At 36.4% G+C, this 21,685-nt stretch overlaps 1 protein-coding gene across 2 annotated transcripts in view; it reads left to right on the forward strand.

The window, feature by feature from the left end:
• LOC141398746 (uncharacterized) overlaps window positions 1-21,685 on the forward strand; it is a 640,964-nt gene that overhangs the window by 302,743 nt on the left and 316,536 nt on the right. The gene's annotated exons all lie outside the window — the stretch shown is intronic.

Genomic DNA, 21,685 nt, shown 5'->3' on the forward strand with positions numbered 1-21,685 from the left:
TGTACGTTGTTTTCATACACAACCTCGAAAAGGTACTGCTATTGTAAATTTCTCATTATTGTCACCAAAGATGATACTATTATCTTCTTGATGTAAATTAGGGTTATGACATGTTGATCTTTTTTCTCAAAAAATGATTTCCAGTAACGGGAATGAATGAAATTTTGTCTATTATTGCCTAAACTAAGGTTCATTCCATTTAAGTATTAAAAAAGATTCAACGCAAACCACTTTTAGATTATGTATTTGTAAAAAATACTATGAAATGAAAAAAATTCTCAAAGAATTATTTTCTGTTGCACGAATGAATGACCTTTTGTCTATTAATGACTAAAATAACTTTTATTTCATTTAAATATTGAACAAGTAAAAATATTAAGCATTTCTTCCATTGAATAAAATTTGAAATTTTCTCCACATTAGTTTTTTGCCCATTCCGACCCCTATATATTATCCGACCATCGCTTCTTCCTCTTTGGGACCCGCATTAATACCAACAATTTCGTGATAATCCGATCCAAAATGCGATCTGTAGCGTGATTAAAGAAATGGAAAAATGGGAAGCATTATCGACTATTGCGTAGGATTTTCGACTTTCATTGTCAGGGTCTGCTTTTGGAAGATTCGCAACCAAAGCTGTGATATTCATCAATATAATTAAAAGTTGGGTTTTATTGGGTTGTGTTGTTTGACCACCTATGTTGTTTTACAATCTACTTTCATCGTTAGAAAGCTGATATTTTCTACTTTCATTGTCAGGTTGTTCTTTTGGTATGTCCCTTATAGAAGCTGAGATATTCGCTTTGGAAAATATGTTGACTTTTTCTGTAAATAAGTTTTTTTAACCATTCCATTAATTTTCTTGTTGGAGTTGAGCTTAATGACCAAAGATTTTATTGCAAGTAACAAATGAAAGCCAAAGATTCGAACCCACACAGTCACCAATTTATGTGACTAGTTTCGCTCTTAGAAGGCAGCTCACCAGACATATCGGTTGTGGGAGTTTTGCGTTCAAAGCCAAACTCCTATCTTCCAAAGGCTGCGCGAAAATGCGTTTGTCATGGAAGTCATACAGATTGAACCGTCAATGTAAAAACGCATTGCATTTGAGAAATCAAAGTTCGATGACAGAGAAGCCACTCCCACAGGCGAAATATCTGATGAGCTGCCTACTAAGAGCGAAACTAATAACATGGTTGTGTGAGATCGAATCTTCGGTTTTCCTTTTTCACTTGCAATAAAATATTTGGTCATTAATCTCAACTTCAAGGTGAAAATTAACAGAAAAGAAATTTGGTTTTTACCGTATATCATATCAGGGATGATCAAATTAATGAGAAACAAAACGGAAAGCCTAACAAAAAAGTATAATTAAACAAGTAAGAAAAGCGTTAAGTTCGGTCGGGCCGAACTTTTTATACCCTCCACCACAAATTTCAGCCATTTCGGTGGATTAATGTGGCCACAATCTTCAAAATACCGAAATTCGGAACGTACCGTTCTATGTGGGCTATATGATGGCGTGGACCTATACCTACATTTTTCTGGGGGAAAGTTTTATACGCCTTAAGAAGACTAAATACCGAATTTCAGCCATCTCGGTGTGATAATGAGGCTAAAACGTTCAAAATATCGAAAATCGGGAGATATTGTATTATGGGGGCTATATCAACACGTGGACCTATATAAACATTTTATGGTTGAAATGTTTCTTGGCCTCTGGAAACACAAAATATAAAGTTACAACCGATTCTTTGGTCAAATGGGTCTAATAAATTCAAAATATATTAAAATGACGCGTACTTTATATGGGGCCTTATATGGGGGCTATACCAAAACATGGACCTATATAACCCAACTTTGGTAGGAATGTTTCCTGGCCTCTAAAGACACAAAATACCAAATTACAACCAATTCTGTGGTCAAATGGGTCTAATAAATTCAAAATATATTACATTAAGCGTACTTTATATGGGGCCTTATATGGGGGCTATACCAAAACGTGGACCTATATAACCCAACTTTGGTAGGAATATTTTTTGGCCTCTGGAGACACAAAGTACCAAATTACAACCAATTCGGTGGTAAAATGGGCCAAATATCTTAAAAATTCCTTAAAACGACGACGCGTCATGCGTCATTTTGTATGGGGGCTCTACGAAAGCGTGGACCTACATAGCCCGCTTTATATACCAAAAGTCCTACGTAACAAGTAAAAAAGTATCAGTCGGCTTTGCCGACAGAGATATACCCTCAGCCTGAACATATTAAAACTTTTTTTCCCAAAAAACGTATGTATTTAGGGGGTTTTAAAAATTTTGGGCGTTTGAACCGACAAAAATGTTGATTATGATTAAAGATCAAACGTTTTGCGGAGGAGATACAAAAAGGAATGGATCGACATTGACCATTATGGAAGTGGATCTCCAGCCACTACATATGGTGCCAACAACCCTTCGGGCTGTTTGCTCAATAAATAAGGACTTGCCCCTGAAACAACTTTTACCATCGCAATTGAGGCAGCGAAAGCAAGTTGCTTCAACAAAAATCAAAGTAATTCGAAAGCAGGTCTTAAAGTGAACATGTATCCGAAATTTTGTGTGGGAGGTACCGGATGGAGTGGACAAATATAGTCCATATTTGAACCTGATCTATATCTGGTAGATATATTAGGATGTGTAAAGTATGATCCAATTCGGCCACTCTCTTCAAGAGTTATCGTACGCACAATTTTTCCGAACATTTTTGAACTTTTGTGGGGGAGGTACCTGAAGGAGTGGACCGATATGGTTTATCTTCGAACTTAAACTATGTTTGGACAAAATATTACTAAGGCCAAACTTTGGACCGAATTGGCAGACCTGTTCGAGAGTTATTTTGCCCTCCAACCTCCTCACACGGTGTCATAGGGGTTTTTTGCAACTTTCAGGCTATTTTCTCAGGAAGTATGGACTTGCACCTGATAACACTTATACCGTCGTATGGAGGGCAGTGAATACAAGTTGCTAAAGCAAAAATCAAAGCGATCCGAGAGATGGTCCTAAACTGAACTTTTCCAAATTTTTGTGTGGGAGGTACCCGACGGAGTGGACCGATTGCGTCCATATTAAAACCTGATCTAAGTCTGGTACACGCTCCACGATGGGCAAAGTATGGACCAAATCGGTTACTCCCTTCAAAGAGTTAACGTGCGCACAAATTTTCCGAACATTTTCGAACTTTGGTGGGGGAGGTTCCGGAAGGAGTGGACCGATATAGCTCATCTTCGAACTTAAACTAAGTTTGGCCAAAATATTACGAAAGCCAAAATTTGAACCGAATCGGTTCATCCGTTCGAGAGTTATCGTGCGCTCCAGCCAGCCAGACAGACAGACAGACGGACGGACATTGCTCAATCGACTCCAAATTGTCTGAAACACATTTCGTCCAAACATACTTGGGGTCTAAAACCATTATTTCGATGAGGCACATTTTGCCCGTATGAAAGTGTATATACCCTCGTTAGCATAAATGCTGAGGGTATAAATATAACATATTTTCCCAAAATTTCATCAACCTACGTCAATCCGTTCGAACGCTAGAGTGATTTCCACAGACGGACGGACATGGCTATATCGATGTAGAATTGCACGCTGATCAAGAATATATATACTTTGTGGGGTCTACAATGATTATTTCGAGTAGTTACAAACGTAGTGACAAACTTAATATACCCTCATCCTATGGTGGAGGGTATAAAAAAGTTATGTCATTTTGGTTATGTCGTGTGGCTCTAAAGCAGGGACGAGCTTCTTTGCTTAGATCGTATAGTGAGGGCGCCCACTGAGTTGTTTTTGCATTTGCTTCTCTCTCTCACGTACAGTGTAAGTAAATGAAAACAAACAAAAACATAAAGTGGTTGTTGCTTTTTTCACTCATACGTTCATACATGTCTTCGCTTTGGTTGTATTTCTGTGGTCGTCGCTGCTCTAAAGCATTCCCAGCAAAATGTTCGATGCCAAAGATGACATTCAATCATGGGTGCAAGTGATCTAGCATGTCATCTTTTTAGCATCTTCATCGATGAATTTTATATGAGCGTGGACCCCAAAAGATGACGTTCTTTTCTGGATCCTAAGCATGTCATTTTAACCAATGCGTTGACATGTCATTTCCACCAATGCTTTGGCATGTCATTTCCACCAATGATTTGAAAATCATTTTCACCAATGCTTTGACACGTCATTTTCACCCATGCTTTGACATGTCATTTTAACCAATGCTTTGGCATGTCATTTTCACCAACCCCTTGCATTGAAATTTTCATGTCTTGTTTGGAAAATGGAAATGCTGTATTGAAATATGGTTTTCATGAAAAACAAAACTCTTTATTAATTCAAAAGAATTCATGAAATAGCTATAATTAATTTATCAGTTTAGTTTTTCAACAGTTTACATCCAAAATTGCAATGTAATCACCACCGCTGCAATGCAAAAGATTACTTCCTCCGTTCTCCGCAACTGATATTCTTTCATCTTACAAAAGGTTTTTTTCAATTATCTTCCCATCACCAGTTCAGATTTCAACATGGACTCCAAATGCACTCCTTTAAGTATTTTTATTTCGTAAATTACTTTTATTTTATAACAACATTTTGGTAATTTATACTCTTTTGTTTAGTGACGGAAATATGTAGGGATCTACAACCCGGCTTGCTTTAGGGATCTCTAAGAACAAAATGGTACGAACGGGGAGGAGAGACTTTTTATGGAAAATACCATTTATGCCTAATTAATTTATTTTTAATTGTTTCTTTCCAAAAGTAGTTTCTTCTTTATTTTCAGATTCTTGTTCCTTTTGGTTTCGGACTTTTTTTTCAAATTCGAAGAAGCGAGATTTGATTGATTTCATTCTATGTCAGATTTAGAACAGACAGGGGAACTTTTAAAATAGCAATGTGTGCAGTCCGATTCTATTTTTAGCTCGATGGTTGGGACTTCGTATAATACCAATTGTTTAGAAATTTTAGTTGTTTGATATGTAGGAAATGTAAGACAACATCACGACGACAGTTCTAACAACTTTGGTCTGTTCAAGAAACTGCAAGAATCTACTTATTTTTACTACGATAACAATTTTTCCTTTATGTTATCGAAAAAAATAGTAAAAATTAGTAGATTTTTGCAGTACTGGAACATACCAAAAATAAACAGGTGTGTAAATAAAAACACAAACATCATCTCTATTGGATCGATGGAATGGGTACAAATGCTGATGAAAAGATCGGATCTTTCACGACTTCCTTGGCATTGGTTCAAATCCTAATGAAAAGATCGGATATTTCACGACTTTCTTTGAACCAATGCAAAAGATGACATGAAATCACGTCAGCGCAAAGAACCCCTTCCGTCAAATTTTGCTGGGTTGTTAATCACCACTGGGCTCGCGAGCCGTGTCTGTGTGAACACACACAATCTCAATTGTGGTGAGTTTGAACGTTGCTCTCACCACCGATCATCTTCTTTGTTTTAGCAATGAATTAACGCACACGATGTTTATCTAGAGAGGGATAGATAATCTCGTGTGTGTGCCCAACACAAACGCAGCGGTTGAATTTGTTGTTGCTGGTAAATACTGCTCTAAAGCAGGGGTGCTCAGAATAGTTCGTGTATTAGTAGTGGTAAGACTCTCTCCCCATTGCTAAGCAATGGCAAATGAGAAATAAAGAGAGAATAAGTGTGGTTTGTTTTTACGCTACTGTAAGGAAGTGATCACCATAGCTCTAAAGCATAGATGAACAAGATGAGCACTCGCCTTTACGTTTTCGTACGATTCACCATACAAATTCTCTCTTTGTGTTCATCATTGCTCTAAAGCAGGGACGCGCTTCTTCGCATGACAGTATAGTGAGGGCGCCCACTGAGTTGGTTTTGCATTTGCTTCTCTCTCACGTACAGTGTACGTATACATAAACAAACGATGAACATCATGTGGTTGTTGCTTTTTTCACCCATGCATACACATGCTTTAGTACCCAGCAAAATTAAATGGAAGTGATTCAATGTGAAATCATGATTTCACTGGTTCTTTTGCATGAGTGCGAAAGGAGTTGTGAAATATCCGATATTTTTTATCAAATTTTCATGAGTTAAATTGAAGTGGTGAAAGATCCGATCTTTGTCATAATATTGTCATGAGTTTAAATAAATGGATAAGTACCCGCACAATAAATTATATTATGTACCCGAATAATTGTGTACTTGCAGAAGTAATTGTTAAAATGAAAATAAAAGTCAGATGAAAGTGATCGATAGTAGCAAAATTTATATATTTTAATTAAAAATACAATGTAAATTGATATAAAACAAAAGAAAAATATTTTTTGTGTTTTGAAACCTGTTTCGTTTTGTGGATATTAAAAAGAAGTATGAAAAAACCCGGTCTATAAACCACGAGCTCGACTAGCCGACCAACACCGATATAGTAAAGCATATCGAGCTGCAATTATTGGGTTGGTTGGGCCATGTTAACAGGATAGATAAAGATGCCACCGGCATATGAATACGAGCCATTTGACGTTATGCGAACCGAGGGAAGAACAAAACACCAATGGAAAGGCCAAATTGAATGTGATAACACAAAACATGGCATCCAAAATTAGAGAAGTAAAGTAGAAGATTGGTGAGTTTGGATATATATTCTTAATTCGGATCATGGAACAATATGATCTGTTTCGTTTTGTGGATATAAAAAGAAGTATGAAAGAGATCCGGTCTATAAACCACGAGCTCCACCAGCAGACCAACACCGATATCATAAAACATATCGAGCTGCAATTATTGAGTTGCCTGGGCCATGTCAACAGGATGGATAAAGATGCCACCGGTATATTAATAAGAGCCATTTGACGTTACGCCTCCCGAGTGAAGAACAAAACTCCAATGGAAAGACCAAGTTGAATATGATGTCACAAAACATGGCATACAAAAATGGAGAAGCATAGTAGAAGATCGGTGCGTTTGGAAATATATTCGTAGTTCGGATTATGTAACAACATGTTTTGTTTAGAATAAAAGACATTTAAATAAGTATAAATGTAATGATAAGCCTGGTGCGAGATTGACACATAATTTATCAAATATTGGAAAAACGAAACCCCAGGTTGAAAGAAATATCTTGCAGCCATCGGAAGAGATAAATATGATATTGCAGATTAATATAATATATAATTTTGGAAATAAAGAAATAAAGAAAAATAACATCTGGCGATACAAATCATCAGTGCATTGTATTCTTATTAATTCAAAAAATTACATAATTGTATTGCAAATTTTATTTATGATTGGCGAAAATCCGGCAAGAGGCCATGACAATGAACTGGTGCAAGAAGCAATGACAATGAACTGGTGCTAGAAGCTATGACAATGAACTGGTGCAAAATGCCATGACAATGAACTGGTGCAAGATGCTATGATGATGAACTGGTGCAAGATGCTATGACAATGAATTGGTGAAAGTGTGTGTCACTCCCTTGTAAATACATCGATGTATTTATTTGTTGACCAATGTTGATATTGCTATAGAATGAATGTTGATAGTTCTTGCAGTGTCAATTTTAACAGTAATGTTTTGAAAAAAAACCATGCTGGGTTTGCTTATTTTCTTTATGTCTCTGTCGGCAATGTCGACTGATATTTTTACTTGTTTTTATAATAATTTATTAAAAATCGTTCTTCAACATGTAACGTCTAAGCTTTCTTTCAGTTAACATTCCATTAAAATTGATCTAGCGGTTCCTGTAGAATTTAGGGTGAACGTAAACTTTTAAACTTTTTGTTTATAATGTAAATTGTTTGAATTTTATCTTTTGTTTTTGGTTAAAATGTGGTCATTTGGGGATAATTAAACTTACTCTCGGACCTTAGAGAACCGTTCTTAGAAATTTCATATGCTCTAGAAAGTTGTTTACTGAGATCTTAGGAAAAAAGTATAAATAATCAAATTTCTTCTAATGTTTTCTCTAGGAGTGCAAACCCGGAGACCGCTAAAAGTTGTTATGAGAAGTGAAATAGCTGTGTGTTAATGATAACAATCTTGCCTTCCTAATAAACAAAAAAAACCCCTAATATCAGTTTCGGAAAATAGATTTTTCGTTCTACAGAAATTTGCAAAAAAATTACATGTTCTTAAATGTGAAACAACAAGTAAGAAAGTATCAGTCAGCTGTACTGACGGAGATATACACTCAGCTACTGAAAAAAAAGAAAAAAACACAAATATAATGCCGTATATAAAATATATTGAATTTGTATCAGGAGTTTGCTTTAAAATCTGTAGGTATCGTAATGTGGGGCTATACCAAATCATTGACATATACCAAACCTTTTCAATGTCTAAACTTCTTCATAAATGACGTTAAACTATGTTTGGAAGAAATTTTTGTAACATGTTCAGTATACGCCGGCAAGGTTTTAGAGCTTTTGGACCATTATCTCAGGAAGTTTTGATTTACTCCGGAAAAAATTGTACCGTTGCAGATGAGACCGGTAGAATAACCTACTGAAAAAATAATCAAAACGATGCGAGAGGAGATTTAATACTTCTCTTTATCCGAATTTTGTGTGGGAGGTACCCGAAGGAGTAGACCAATATAGTCCATATTCCAACCGGATACATGACTGAATGAAATAATACGATGTGCAAAGTCTGCACCTTTCACAAACTAACAACGATAATTAGCTTGATGATTTGCCATTTTTGCTTGGTGCCGTTAGGGTTTCTTGGAGCTTTTAGGTCAATATCTCAGGAAGTATGGACTTGCGCAAGAAAAGAATTGTGCCGTCGTAAAACGAACCGCAAGGACAGCTTACATACATAAATATGTTCCCACAACATCCCCGAAGGGACAAGGGAGACTTCCCTCATATCAATGAGTGCACGCCGATTCATATTAGCTCAATGATATGGGACCTACTTTTTATTGCCGAGCCCGAGCGGCGTGTCTTACGACACCACTCGTAGGGAAGTTTTTCATGGCTTAAATACTCAGAAAATGTTGCCAGCATTACTGAGGTGGAATTTTGCCAACGTTGAAAATTTGATGTTGCTTGGCTTGGCCGCAGACCTTCCATTGCACCACGGTGAAACAAATTTCAAAACGATCCGAGAAGAGCTATTAAACTTCACTTTATCCGAATTTTGCGTGGGAGGTACCCGAAGGAGTGTGGACCAATATAGTTCACATTTGAACCAGATCTATATCTGGAAGGAAAAATACGATGTGCAAAGTTTGGACCAAATCGATTGCCCCCTTCGAGAGTTGTCGTTCACACCATTTTACAGAAAAAATTTTGAACTTTTGTGGGGGTGGTACCCGAAGGCGTGGACCGATATGGCCCATCACCGTTATTTCGATGAGGCACACACCCTTTCTAGCCTAAAGGCTGAGGGTATACAAACAAGTCTTTATTTTTTCTTTTCTTAGTTGCAATAGGTTTGTTGACAAATTTATAAAAACCTGAAAGAAAACTACGATCACCGTTCTGACTCAACGACAAAAGTAGGTCACATATGATAGATCAAATATGAACCAGCGGGAAGTCGTTCGTGGAAGTGGGTCTAATTTTAAAAGCCATTCCTTTTTGCCACCACCGATTATTTTTAATGAAAAAATGTAAGTTTGAGAGAAATACTGAAATGAGCCAAGGTTGGATAAATATCAGTCACTTCATTCGACGTTACAGTGCCCAACAGATATTTTAACCGGTCACCGTAGGCATTTTTAGAGCTCTTGTGCAAATATGTCAAGAAACAAGGAGTTGCCACGAAAAAAAAACCTTATATCGCTGCAAACTGGACCACAAGGTGTATCTTTGGTAAACAATTCAAAACAATTATGGAAAACGGATCTTTTTCTCAACTGAAATGGGTCATCTTGATCTACTTTCGGTAATTTTTTGTTTGAAAAATACTATGCAAGAAGCATTTTGCGGCGTGCACTCAAGCTGGAAACAGGTGGACTGATTATCATATATTTTTTATTATTATGTACCTAATAATTTATTATTATGTACCTTATTATGTACCTAATAATTGTGTCGTTAAACGAAGTAATTGAACAACGCCACCCAACGCTTATATCTCAGCTAATTTGGTTCCAATTGGTTTGAAAATTACCAGTTTTACTTCAAAATAAGCTAATAAAACGATTCCTTCTTGAATCATTTTGTAGGTTTGGTAGACATTTATTGTCCACTCAATAATTTTAGTTGATACTGGCAGAGGGAATTTTTATGACTTTTGGGTTATTATGGGCTTGCCTTCGTTCGAGAGCTAGAGCCAGAAAAACGGACAGATTTAGTCCGAAAACTTTCTTCTATATAGTTTTAAAAAATTATTGCTTAAGTTTTAAGTATTCCGCCAATGCATAGTGTCCATTTTTCCGAAAAACGTGGCCAAAAATCGAAATAAATTTTTTATCAATTTACACTAAATAGCGTCAAATATTGTTTATAGAATCCCACTGCATCTATTTATGAAAAAATATATAGGTTTCTTGTTAAATAGGTGGGTATAAAAGCAGGTAAAAGTGATTCTATCTGGATTTTTTGTTTTCTCAATATTTAAGTTGTTTATAAAACTATGATAATGTCCAAAATAAACCAACGGGTTTTAAATGTTTTTTTTTTAAGATGTTCAGTTTCGCCAATGAAGCATGCGTTCTTTAATAATTGATGTCCGAACTTATAGACTATTTTTCAATCAATCAAGTATCAGTCGGCTTTGCCGACAGATATATACACTCAGCCGGTGCAGATTGAAATACTTTTTCTCCCAAAAAATTTTTGGGAACCGACAAAAGTATGGATACGAATAAAGCTCAAAAACGTGCGGGGATATCGATAGATAGAGCTTCTTATCACACTAGCCTAAGAAAAACATAATATCGCTGAAAACAGGGCCACTAGGAAAACCTTCGGTAAAAATGTCCAAAGGATCCTCGCACAGACCCTTAACCCCACAAAAATGTTGAACATTTGCGTGGGTGGTACACCAACGATTGGACAGATAGGGCCCAAATATGAACATAAACTAAGTTTCGACAATATTTAGAGATCCAAAGTTTAGACCAAATCGGTTGCTACGTCTATGAGAAATCGCACGTCCCATTTTAGCGAATATTTTCGAACTTTTATGGTGGAGGTACCGAAAGAAGTGGACCTATAAGCACCACCTTCGAATTTCTTCTAGTTTTCGAAGAAACATTACAATACCCAAAGTGTGGACGAACGCAGTATTCGGTTCGAGCTTTTCAGCCACTACATATGGTGCCATAGGGGTTTTTTTATAACTTTCGGACTGTTTTCTCAAGTATTATGGACTTGCCCCTGAAAAAACTTTTACTGTCGTAATTGTTGCTTCAACAAAAACTAAATTGATTCGAGAGCAGGTCTTAAAGTGAATTTATCCAAAATTTTGTGTGGGAGGTACCCGAAGGAGTGGACAAATATAGTCCATATTCGAACCTGATCTATATCTGGCAGATATATTAGGATGTGTAAAGTATGGACCAAATCGGTCACACCCATCAAGAATTATCGTGCGCACAATTTTCCGAACATTTTTGAACTTTTATGGGGCACTGTGCAATGGCTTAAATTCATATTACTCTCTATTACGAACTGACAGTGTTGCAAAATTTTGCTGTTCGCTATCATGTTTTCATCCCAGCGAAGGGAATTTTCAGCGTTTTTGATATGATGATTCCTGGTGAAAACCGAGCTCTGTAAGTATCGAGTATTCTCATGTAAATCAAAATTGATACCTACTTGTCAACTCATCGAGTTATTTAAGTTGAAAAACAAATTTAAAATTCTCTTTGCGCGTGTCATCCTCGGTTTTGTTGTTTGTTTTGTTATTGTTTAAGATTCAATCTTATATGACTGCCACAGAATATTATTGCACCACCAGCAAAATCAATAGGTTTCCTTCCCATCCATATCCACAAAATCCACAAAAAATGTCGTGACAATCCACTCAAAATTGCGATATGTAGCGTGATTGCAACAAGGTTTGGATGGACAGACAGACGGACGTTCTGATTAAACACAAATTATGAAAAAAAATTGAATTTTTTTTTGCACAATGGATTTTAGATCCAATCAAATGATTGGATGATTACACGTAGTTTTTTCTGGAAATTTCCCTATTACCAAATGAAATTCCTTCACATCGTTTATTTTTCTTCCTTATTAAGAAAATATAATTTCCATAAACTACCACTCACCATTTTCATTTTTCTTAATTTAATTTTCTCACGTGTTTCAACTCTAATGTTATGCAGCTATTAAACCCACCTCCTGCCTCTTCTCTCCCACATAAAAATTCAAACATAATTTATGATAATAACACTCATCTCATTTGCAATTATAGCGATAATTAATCGAATTAATCTGAAAGAAACGCGTAACAATGCACACAGTCTCGCATAAACATTGACGTTTGGCAACGTGTGAAAGTAATTGACACGTGACAAGTCACGACGCACGATGGAGATACTCATACGTACGCTTATATTTGTGTTGGCATAAGTCATGCGTGAATAATTCAAAATGAACGTGCAAATATTCCAAATTGTCCTTGGACGAACGAAAGAAAACAGACACATTTCGAGGAAACCCTTAATGTCAATGACATTTTTCTGTTTTTTTACAATTGGAATGAACAACTGAAAAAGGCCAGGACAATGGTAAAAGACCTTTTTTTAATGACACTAAATAAATAAATAATTACTATAATTCATAACTAACACAGAAAAGTGAATGTCGTTTGTTTTGGATGAGTGATTTGTTGCGCCTTTGTGTCTTTTTGTCTGTTTTGATGTTATTAATGGGAAAATACATTATCGCATTTTCATGGCAAATTAGCAACGGCGTGAAATGGAAAAAATCTTACAAGAAACATAGATTATTAGTCGGTTTAATATAGAGTTCCATATGGTGGTGGTGGCGGTGGTGGTGATGGTTTGCCAAAATAGTTTTAATGTGGAATTTTATCAAATAAATACAGAAAATTTCCTCAAAACTCAAGGAGAAAATAAAAAAATGCATTGAAGGAAGCAACTAACCTTGAATAAGCAAAACATTTTTTTTTGCATTTTCATTATCCATCACGGCAACGAAGGCCCATGAGCCTTGTTTCATAAACATTGTGAACAGTTGTGAATACAACAACACAATTGTTTACAATATTTATGAAATGAGGCACATGCGCCTGGTCTGCTTGAAATCACAACAAGTGTAACTAATCAACACAAAGGTCAGCCAATTTTGCGGGCGTAACAAATGCCAATATCATAAATGCTACTAATAATTCGTGTTAAGTCACTTCTGCAGAAGTTATCTGCACATTTCTTCATATAATCCTTTGGCGCATGCGCCTTATGTTATGGCATTCGAACAAGTGCTTCTTTAACAGCATCGTCACCTGTAAACATTTTTATTAGACGTACAATTTGAAGGTTACAAAACAAAGAAATCCATATTTTAATCAATACTAAAGATTCTCAGGCCATTTTGGCCAAATACAATGATGCACACAATTTTTCTGATGAAAAACGGCGGGAGATGTTCAATACTTTTTAAAAAGATTCTTTAAAAAAAATAGAATTGCAATACATTTTAGTTACGTTAAGGCAAATTTTTTTCCATTGAAGTAATTCAAAATGAATTTAGATCTCTTTGAAAGAACATTCAGACCTTAAAGTAAATATTTTAATAAAAAAGTATTTAAAAAAAATTAAGTTACAGTGTTTTATAAATGCACTGAAAACTAGAAAGTAATTTATCGCTTAGCCTATATAAGTATATTGTTCCTCATGATGGAATCTCTCAAATAAAACGCTTGCCATTTAATTTGCCACAATTTTTAATTTAAATGCAAGCGTTTTATTGGAGAGATTCCATCATGGAGAAGAATATATGTACATATTGAAGCTAAACGAAAAATTATTTTCTTGTTTTCAGTGCATTTATAAAAACAAACACCGTAACTTTATTTCTTTTTTTTAAATATTTTTTTATATTTAACTTTTTAGTAAAGAAATCGTTTTTTCACTGAGAACCCTGTAACCAAATTACAGTCAATTTAGGCCGAAAATGTAGATACAAACTTTAAAATACCTGAAATCGGGTGATACTGTTTATAGGGGCTATACCAAAACCTGGACCTATGTCCACAATTTTTGATGGCGAAGTTTATATACCATTGGGAACTCCAAATGCCAAGTTACAGCCAATTCGGGCTAAAATGCAGATAAAATCCTCAAAATACCTGAAATTTTGTGGTACCGCTATATGGGGCTATAAGAAACAAGTAAAAAGTATCAGTCGGCTTAGCCGACAGATATATACCCTCAGCCCGCTCAAGAGATATCGTGCATAGCATTTTAGTGACGTTTTTTTTAAATATTGGGGGGAAGTAATGGAAGTTGTGGACCGGTATTGCCGATCTCCGAACTGAAACTAAGTTTGGACAAAATATGACAAAGGCCAAAATTTGGACCAAATCGTTTGTCATAGGGGGTTTTTACACCTTTTGGGCTGTTTTCTCAAGAAGTATGTATTTGCCTCTGAAAAAATTTTTACCGCTGTATGGAGGCAGCGAATGCAAGTAGCTTCAACAACAAGTAAAAAAAGGATCAGTCGGGTTTGCCGACAGAGATATACCCTCAGCCTGTGTGAATTGAAACACCCTTTTTCCCCAAAAAAAGTTATATATTTAAAGGGCTTTAAAAATTATGGGAGTATGAACCGACAAAAATATGGATTTGGATAGAATCTCAAAAAATTTTGCGAGGAAGGTAACGAAAGGAATGGACCGACATATTCCATAGGTAGATATCGCGGCCACCATAGGTAGATATTCAGTTGGTCGCCATATAAGGTTTTGGACCATTATATCAATAAGCATGTACTTGCTTACGAAAAACATGATATCGCTGTAAACAAGACCACTAGGTAAATATTTTCAAGGGATCCTCGCACAGACCCTTAACCGTGTTGCTCTGTTTATGAGATATCACGCGTACTATTTTAGCTAATATTTTTGAATTTTTGGGGGGAGGTACCGGAAGGTGTGGATTTACAAGCACCACCTTCGAATTTCATCTAATATTCGAAGAAATATTGAGATCTGAAAAGTGTGTATTTGGTTCGAGAGTTGTCGTGCTCTACAGCCACTGCATGGTGCCATAGAGGATTTTCTACACTTTTCGGGCTGTTTTCTCAAGAAATATGGACTTGCCCCTGAAAGAACTTTTACCGTCGTAATTGAGGCAGCGAATGAAAGTTGCTTCAACAAAAATCAAAGTGTTTCCAGAGCAGTTCTTAAAATGAACTTATCCAAAATTTTGTGTGGGAGGTACCCGAAGGAGTGGACAAATATAGTCCATATTCGAACCTGATACATATTTGGTAGATATATTAGGATGTGTAAAGTATGGACCAAATCGGTCACTACCACCAAGAGTTATCATGCGCACAATTTTTCCGAAGGATGGAACTCATATGGCTTATCTTCGAACTTATACTAAGTTTGGACAAAATATTACGAAGGCCAAAAAGTTGGCAGATCTGTTCAAGTGCTATCTTGCGCTCCAACCACTACATACCGTGTCATAGGGGTTTTTTGCAAAATTCAGGCTATTTTCACAGGAAGTATGGACTTGCCCCTGATGAAAGTTGTACTATCGTATAGAGGACAGTGAATAGAATTGCTGCAACCAAAACCAAAGCGGTTCGAAAGCAGGCCCTAAAGTGAGCTTTCGCAAAATTTTATGTGGGAGGTACCCGAAGGAGTGTACGAATTGGGTCCATATTGGAACCTCATCTAAGTCTAGTAGAAATTTCACGATGTGCAAAGTAGGGACCAAATCGGTTACTCCTTCAAGAGTTATCGTGAGCACAAATTTTCCAAACATTTCCGAAGTTTTGTGGGGGAGGTACCGGAAGGAGTGGACCGATATAACCCACCTCCGAACTTAAACTAAGTTTGGTCAAAATATTACGAAAGCCAAATTTTGGACCGAATCGGTTAATCCGTTCGAGAGTTATCGTGCGCTCCAGCCAACCAGACAGACAGATGGACATGGCTAAATCAACTCAACTCTGAAACATTTCGTCCAAACATACTTGGGGTCTAAAACCATTATTTCGATGAGGCACATTTTGTATATACCCCCGTTAGCATAAATGCTGAGGGTATAAAAATCGAAGTGATTGGTGAGCAGGTTTTAAAGTGAACTTATCCGAAGTTTTGTGTGGGAGGTACACGAAGGAGTGGACAAATATAGTCCATATTCGAACCTGATCTATATCTGGTAGATAAATTAGGACGTGTAAAGTGCCTGCACTCCCTTCAAGAGTTATCGTGCGCACAATGTTTCCGAACATTTTTGAACTTTTGTGGGGGAGGTACCTGAAGGAGTGGGCCGATATGGCCTATCTTCGAACTTAAAGTAAGTTTGGACAAAACATTACGAAGGCGTAATTTTGGACCGAATCGGCAGATCCGTTCGAGAGATATCTTGCGCTCCAACCACTACACACGGTGTTATAGGGGTTGTTTGCACCTTTCGGGCTATTTTCTCAGGAAGTATAGACTTGCCCCTGCAGTGCATACAAGTTGCTACAACAAAAAATCAAAGCGATTCGAGAGCAGGTCCCAGACTGAACTTTTCCGCATGAAGGAGTGGACGGATTGGGTCCATATTGAAACCTAATCTAAGTCTGGTAGAAATTTCACGATGTGCAAAGCATGGACCAAATAGGTTACTGACTTCAAGAGTTATCGTGCGCACAAATTTTCTGAACATTTTCGAACTTTTGTGGGGGAGGTACCGGAAGGAGTGGACCGATATAACCCATCTTCGAAATTAAACTAAGTTTGGACAAAATATTACGAAAGCCAAAATTTGGACCGAATCGGTTTATCCGTTCGAGAGTTATCGTGCGCTCCAGCCAGCCAGACAGACAGACGGACGGACATGGCCAAATCAACTCCAAATTGTCTGAAACACATTTCGTCCAAACATACTTGGGGTCTAAAATCATTATTTCGATGAGACACATTTTGCCCGTATGAAATTGTATATACCCTCGTTAGCATAAATGCTGAGGGTATAAAAACCTAAAAATGTGACCTAAACTTCAATATCTCAAAAATGGTAAATCCTACGAAAAAAAACATAAAGGTCAATCCTCTAGAGAATTTTTACAGCTACAATATTTTTTTTAGTCCCATTTCGATAGGACTTACCGTTCTCAAGCAAAATCGTGAAAACCCAGGAAAACTCTAAAAATGTGACCGCGATTCATTTAAAAATCGCTCCAGCGATTTTTTCTGGTTTTTGGATTTTTGTCATCTAGAAACACAGTTGTTTCAGAATCCGCAAAAAAACTCCTAGGTATAAGGGGTTTTCATTTAAAGTTAGTCATGGTGCACGTGCATGATCTTGTTTTATAAGGAGGCAAAAACGGTAAAACCTATAAAAATACCTTAAAGGTCAAATTTGTAGAGAATTTTCACTGCTACAACGTTTTCTGTAGTCCCATTACCATAGGACTTGCGGTTTTCAAGCAAAATCGTGAAAACCTAAAACAAGCCGCGATTTGTTTAAAACCCCCTTCGGCGATCTTTTTATTTTGTTGATTTTTCTCATCTATAAACATTGCAGTTTCAGAATCCGCAGAAACTTCGCAGGTGTAAGCTCCTTCCATTTAAATTTGGTTAAGGCGCACCATGTACAGTCAATTTAGGCTAAATATGTACATACAAACTTTAAAATGCCTGAAATCGGATGGTACCGTTTATAGGGGCTATACGTAAACCTGCACTTATGTCCACAATTTTTGCCACAAATGCCAATTTACAGCCAAATCATCATAAAAATGAAGATAAAATCCATAAAACTCTTGAAATCGGGTCGTACCGATGTATGCCAATTCGGGCTAAAAATTAAGATAAAATCCTCAAAATACCTGAAATCGGGTGCTACCGCTATATGGGGGCTATATGAAAAATGGACACATATTGGTTTTGGTTTCATATTCATGTGTTGCCATCCAAATCTGAAAAGTGTGCAAACTGTGTTGAAAATTAGTTATTAGATTTGAAGCAAGTTGAATAAAACACTGTAAAAATTAATAAATGGAAATAGTGTCCACAAAAAAGGCTATAAGACGCTATGCTATAAATATAGGGACATTAGTCTTATCACTATTGCTTACAAGATAGTGTCAAGATCTACATTTAAAGGTATTCCAAGCCATGTCTGATTTCGGTATCCCTGCAAATTTATTCGGATTTATAAGATGACATTAACTGATACTAGATCCTCAGTCAAAATAGGAAAGAACATCTCCAAACGTTTCACTACCAAAAGCGGTTTCAGACAATGAGACAGCATTTCGTTTGATCTTTTCAACATTTTGCTGGAAAAAGTTATACGAAAGGCCAAAAGAAATGGCACAATTTACACCTGCAGCCACATGGTACTTGTTTATGCTGACGATAAAGCCATCATGGGTCGATCAGTAATGAAGTGCCTTTAAGAAATTTGAAAGAGAATCTGCTAAAGTGGGTCTGGCGGTAAACGGCGAAAAGACCAAGTTAATAGCGGCGACGCGCAATGCGTCCATAGTACTCGGAGCAACGGTGGAAATTGGTTCCTATAATTTATAAAGACTTCGTCTACCTTGGCATCGCCATAAACACAACAAGCCTTGGATGACAAAGGCTTCGATGAAGCGAACAAGTGAAATAATCAAATCAAAAAACTCGTTATCCCAGATTGGGAAAATAAAGCAACAAACAGAGAGGAATGTTCTGTAAAGGACCAGCCAAGTAAAGGTAAGGTCACATTAGGCATATACATATTTGCTCCAGCGACCGGCAGTGTGCGCTTACTGAGTGCAAGTGAGCGTAAATAAGCGCACACTGCCAGTCGCTGGGGCAAATCTTTGCCTCATGTGACCTTACCTTAAGTACTTATTGTTGGCTTACAATATCGAGGACAAAAGAGTGGGAATATCAGTCCACGTTATGATATGGCCCCCCATAGAACAGTATCGTCCAATTTTCAGTGTTTCTACGGCTGTAGCCACATTTTCCAACCGAAGTATATGATACAGAGAAATGTTTGTACGGTCCACGTTTTGTTATACCCCCCGTAGAACGGTACCCATCGATTTTTGGTATTTTTGTAGATTTTAGCCGCATTATCCAACCGATATTTGGTATTTTATTGCTGAAAACAGCCCTTTTTTGTAAAAAAAAAAATGAAATTTTGACTATGACAGTTCACTATTTCCTTTATTATTTACATTCTTCTTTTTTAACGAGATGATTATTAGGTACTTAATTACCGCATATATGTATGTATATGATTATCGGTCCATTCGTTTTCATGCATTAGTCTTTTTCCCAATAATTATGTATCAGACGTTTTCAGATTTTGTGGCCCTTTTGGCACGTATGAAATTGCCGACAAAAATATATTTACGTTAAAGCTCAGAAGTGTTGCGAAGGAGGTACCTCGTCATAGTCCATTTTGGAAGTGGATTTTATTTTGGGAGTCATTCCTTTCTATATATAGTGCCCACTAGTCATTTTAGTTGATCCCCGTATAACTTAGGGCTTTTGGACTTGTCCACGAACACATAATGTCGCTGTAAACAGGACCACAAGGAGTCGCATCGGTATAATTTTCCAAAGGATCTTCTATACGGAACATACATACACACATTGTCTTTTATATATAAGATTATATATTTTTCATGTAGACTGTGCTGATTGGACTGTCAGTGGAATAATAACATTTAGTTGTATAACTATAACTTTCCATAAGTTGATATAAGTTGCTTAAAACTATTATTTATTTATCAAATATATTAACAATATACATTTCTAATTCTTTACAGGTAAGCGATGACATTACTATACGTTCTTTTCAATTACGGTAAGATATTCATTCCCCGATCTTAAATATTGAGTTTCATTGTTTTATGAAAACTAAAGACGTTGCATTAATCGAAAACTTTTTTTCTATGACTTTTGCGTTAAGCTGAAAAGTACTGAGAAAGTACGCCCTACTTTTAACCCTTGGCGCATGCTCCTGAAATGACATTGAAACAAGTATTTCAGTGTCGCACAGTATTAAAAATTATCGTATAAATTGAAGGTTATTGAACAAAGGTGTCAAAAGAAATTATGGCTACTGATTCTAGTCGTACCATTTTGGCCAAACGATAGTAAAGGATTAGATTAAAAGAAGTTTGCAATAAAATTCGAAAGTCAAATATGTCATAAACCTTATTGCAGTTGACATTGAATATTTGTCGAAGGATTACAACAAGTGTAACTAATCAGCGCCCGGCGTACGTTCTATTGGTGGGCGTAACAATTTACAATTTCATAAATATTACACCCAATTTCATTTACCCGTTATTCGCACAACTTCTGCAGATGTTTTGTTAATCCTTTAGCGCATGGGCGCCTTCCAAAATGACATTGAAATAAGTGTTTTGACATTTGCAGAATCATAAATGTAAATAATGCCAATCTAACGTGAAGGTCTTTAGAACAATGGTGTAAAACGATAATGCTGTTTAGCAATTTTGTTAAAACTTCTGCAGAAGTTTTAATCCTTTATTATTTAGTGCATGCGCCTAAAGTGTCTAGATTTTATTATAACTTCTTCAGAAGTTTAATTTAGGCGCCTGCGCCTCGAATGACATTGAAACAAGTGTTTAAATTTTCGCTTAATATTATTAGAGCGTACAAATTGAAGGTTGTGAAACGAAGGTGTCAAATAAATTATAGCTACTGATTTTAGTCGCACCAATTTGGCCAAACAATTGTCAGGTTTGGATTAAGATTTTTCACGAAAATAATGCGCATGACAACTATTCCATAAAACAAGGTTTCAGTAATATTGTTAATATTTTACCATTTGGCGCATGAAATAGTGAATAGATTTTATTAGAACTTGTTCCGAAGTTTTTGGAATTTTTACTTTAAATTAGGAGCCTGTGCCCCGAATGGCATTGAAGCAAGTGTTTCAGTTTTCGAGGAATTCTAAATTTAAGTATTAGTGCGTATACGAGTACATTGAAGGTTGTGAAACAAAGAAATTTTAGATTCTAATCCAGCACCAATTTGGCCAAAGAATTGCAAGGTTTGGATAAAAATTTTCGAGAATATACATAATTCCCATAAAAGAGGGTTACAGAAATGTTGCTAATCCTTTAGCATTAGCGCATGAACCTCATTTGAGATTTGCGGTGTCAATTCTAGCTCGAAAACTAATAAACCAATTGTCATATATTTTTGTGGCCGATTTTGAGAAAAACACAGTTTATATGCTGCATACGAAATGAAATAAATTGTTCCCATATAACGCTCATACTAAGGCAATATTGTTCCGATCGACTCAAAAATTTGACCACATATTTATGTTTTCTACTTTTTCTGAAATGTATAAGTAGGAATCACCCCTTAAACTAAAATTCAGCGCTTACATTTAAACTTTGGTGTGGAGTGGATAATTTTATTGAAATATTTGAGATATACTGTGTACACCACCCAGCACTAAGGCAGATGGATGTTTTCTGGAACTGAAAATTAGGACACGATGAGATTTCGTGC

Source organism: Musca autumnalis, unplaced genomic scaffold, assembly GCF_047663935.1.
Source record: "Musca autumnalis isolate F117 unplaced genomic scaffold, ASM4766393v1 scaffold_3, whole genome shotgun sequence".
Taxonomy (NCBI): domain Eukaryota; kingdom Metazoa; phylum Arthropoda; class Insecta; order Diptera; family Muscidae; genus Musca; species Musca autumnalis.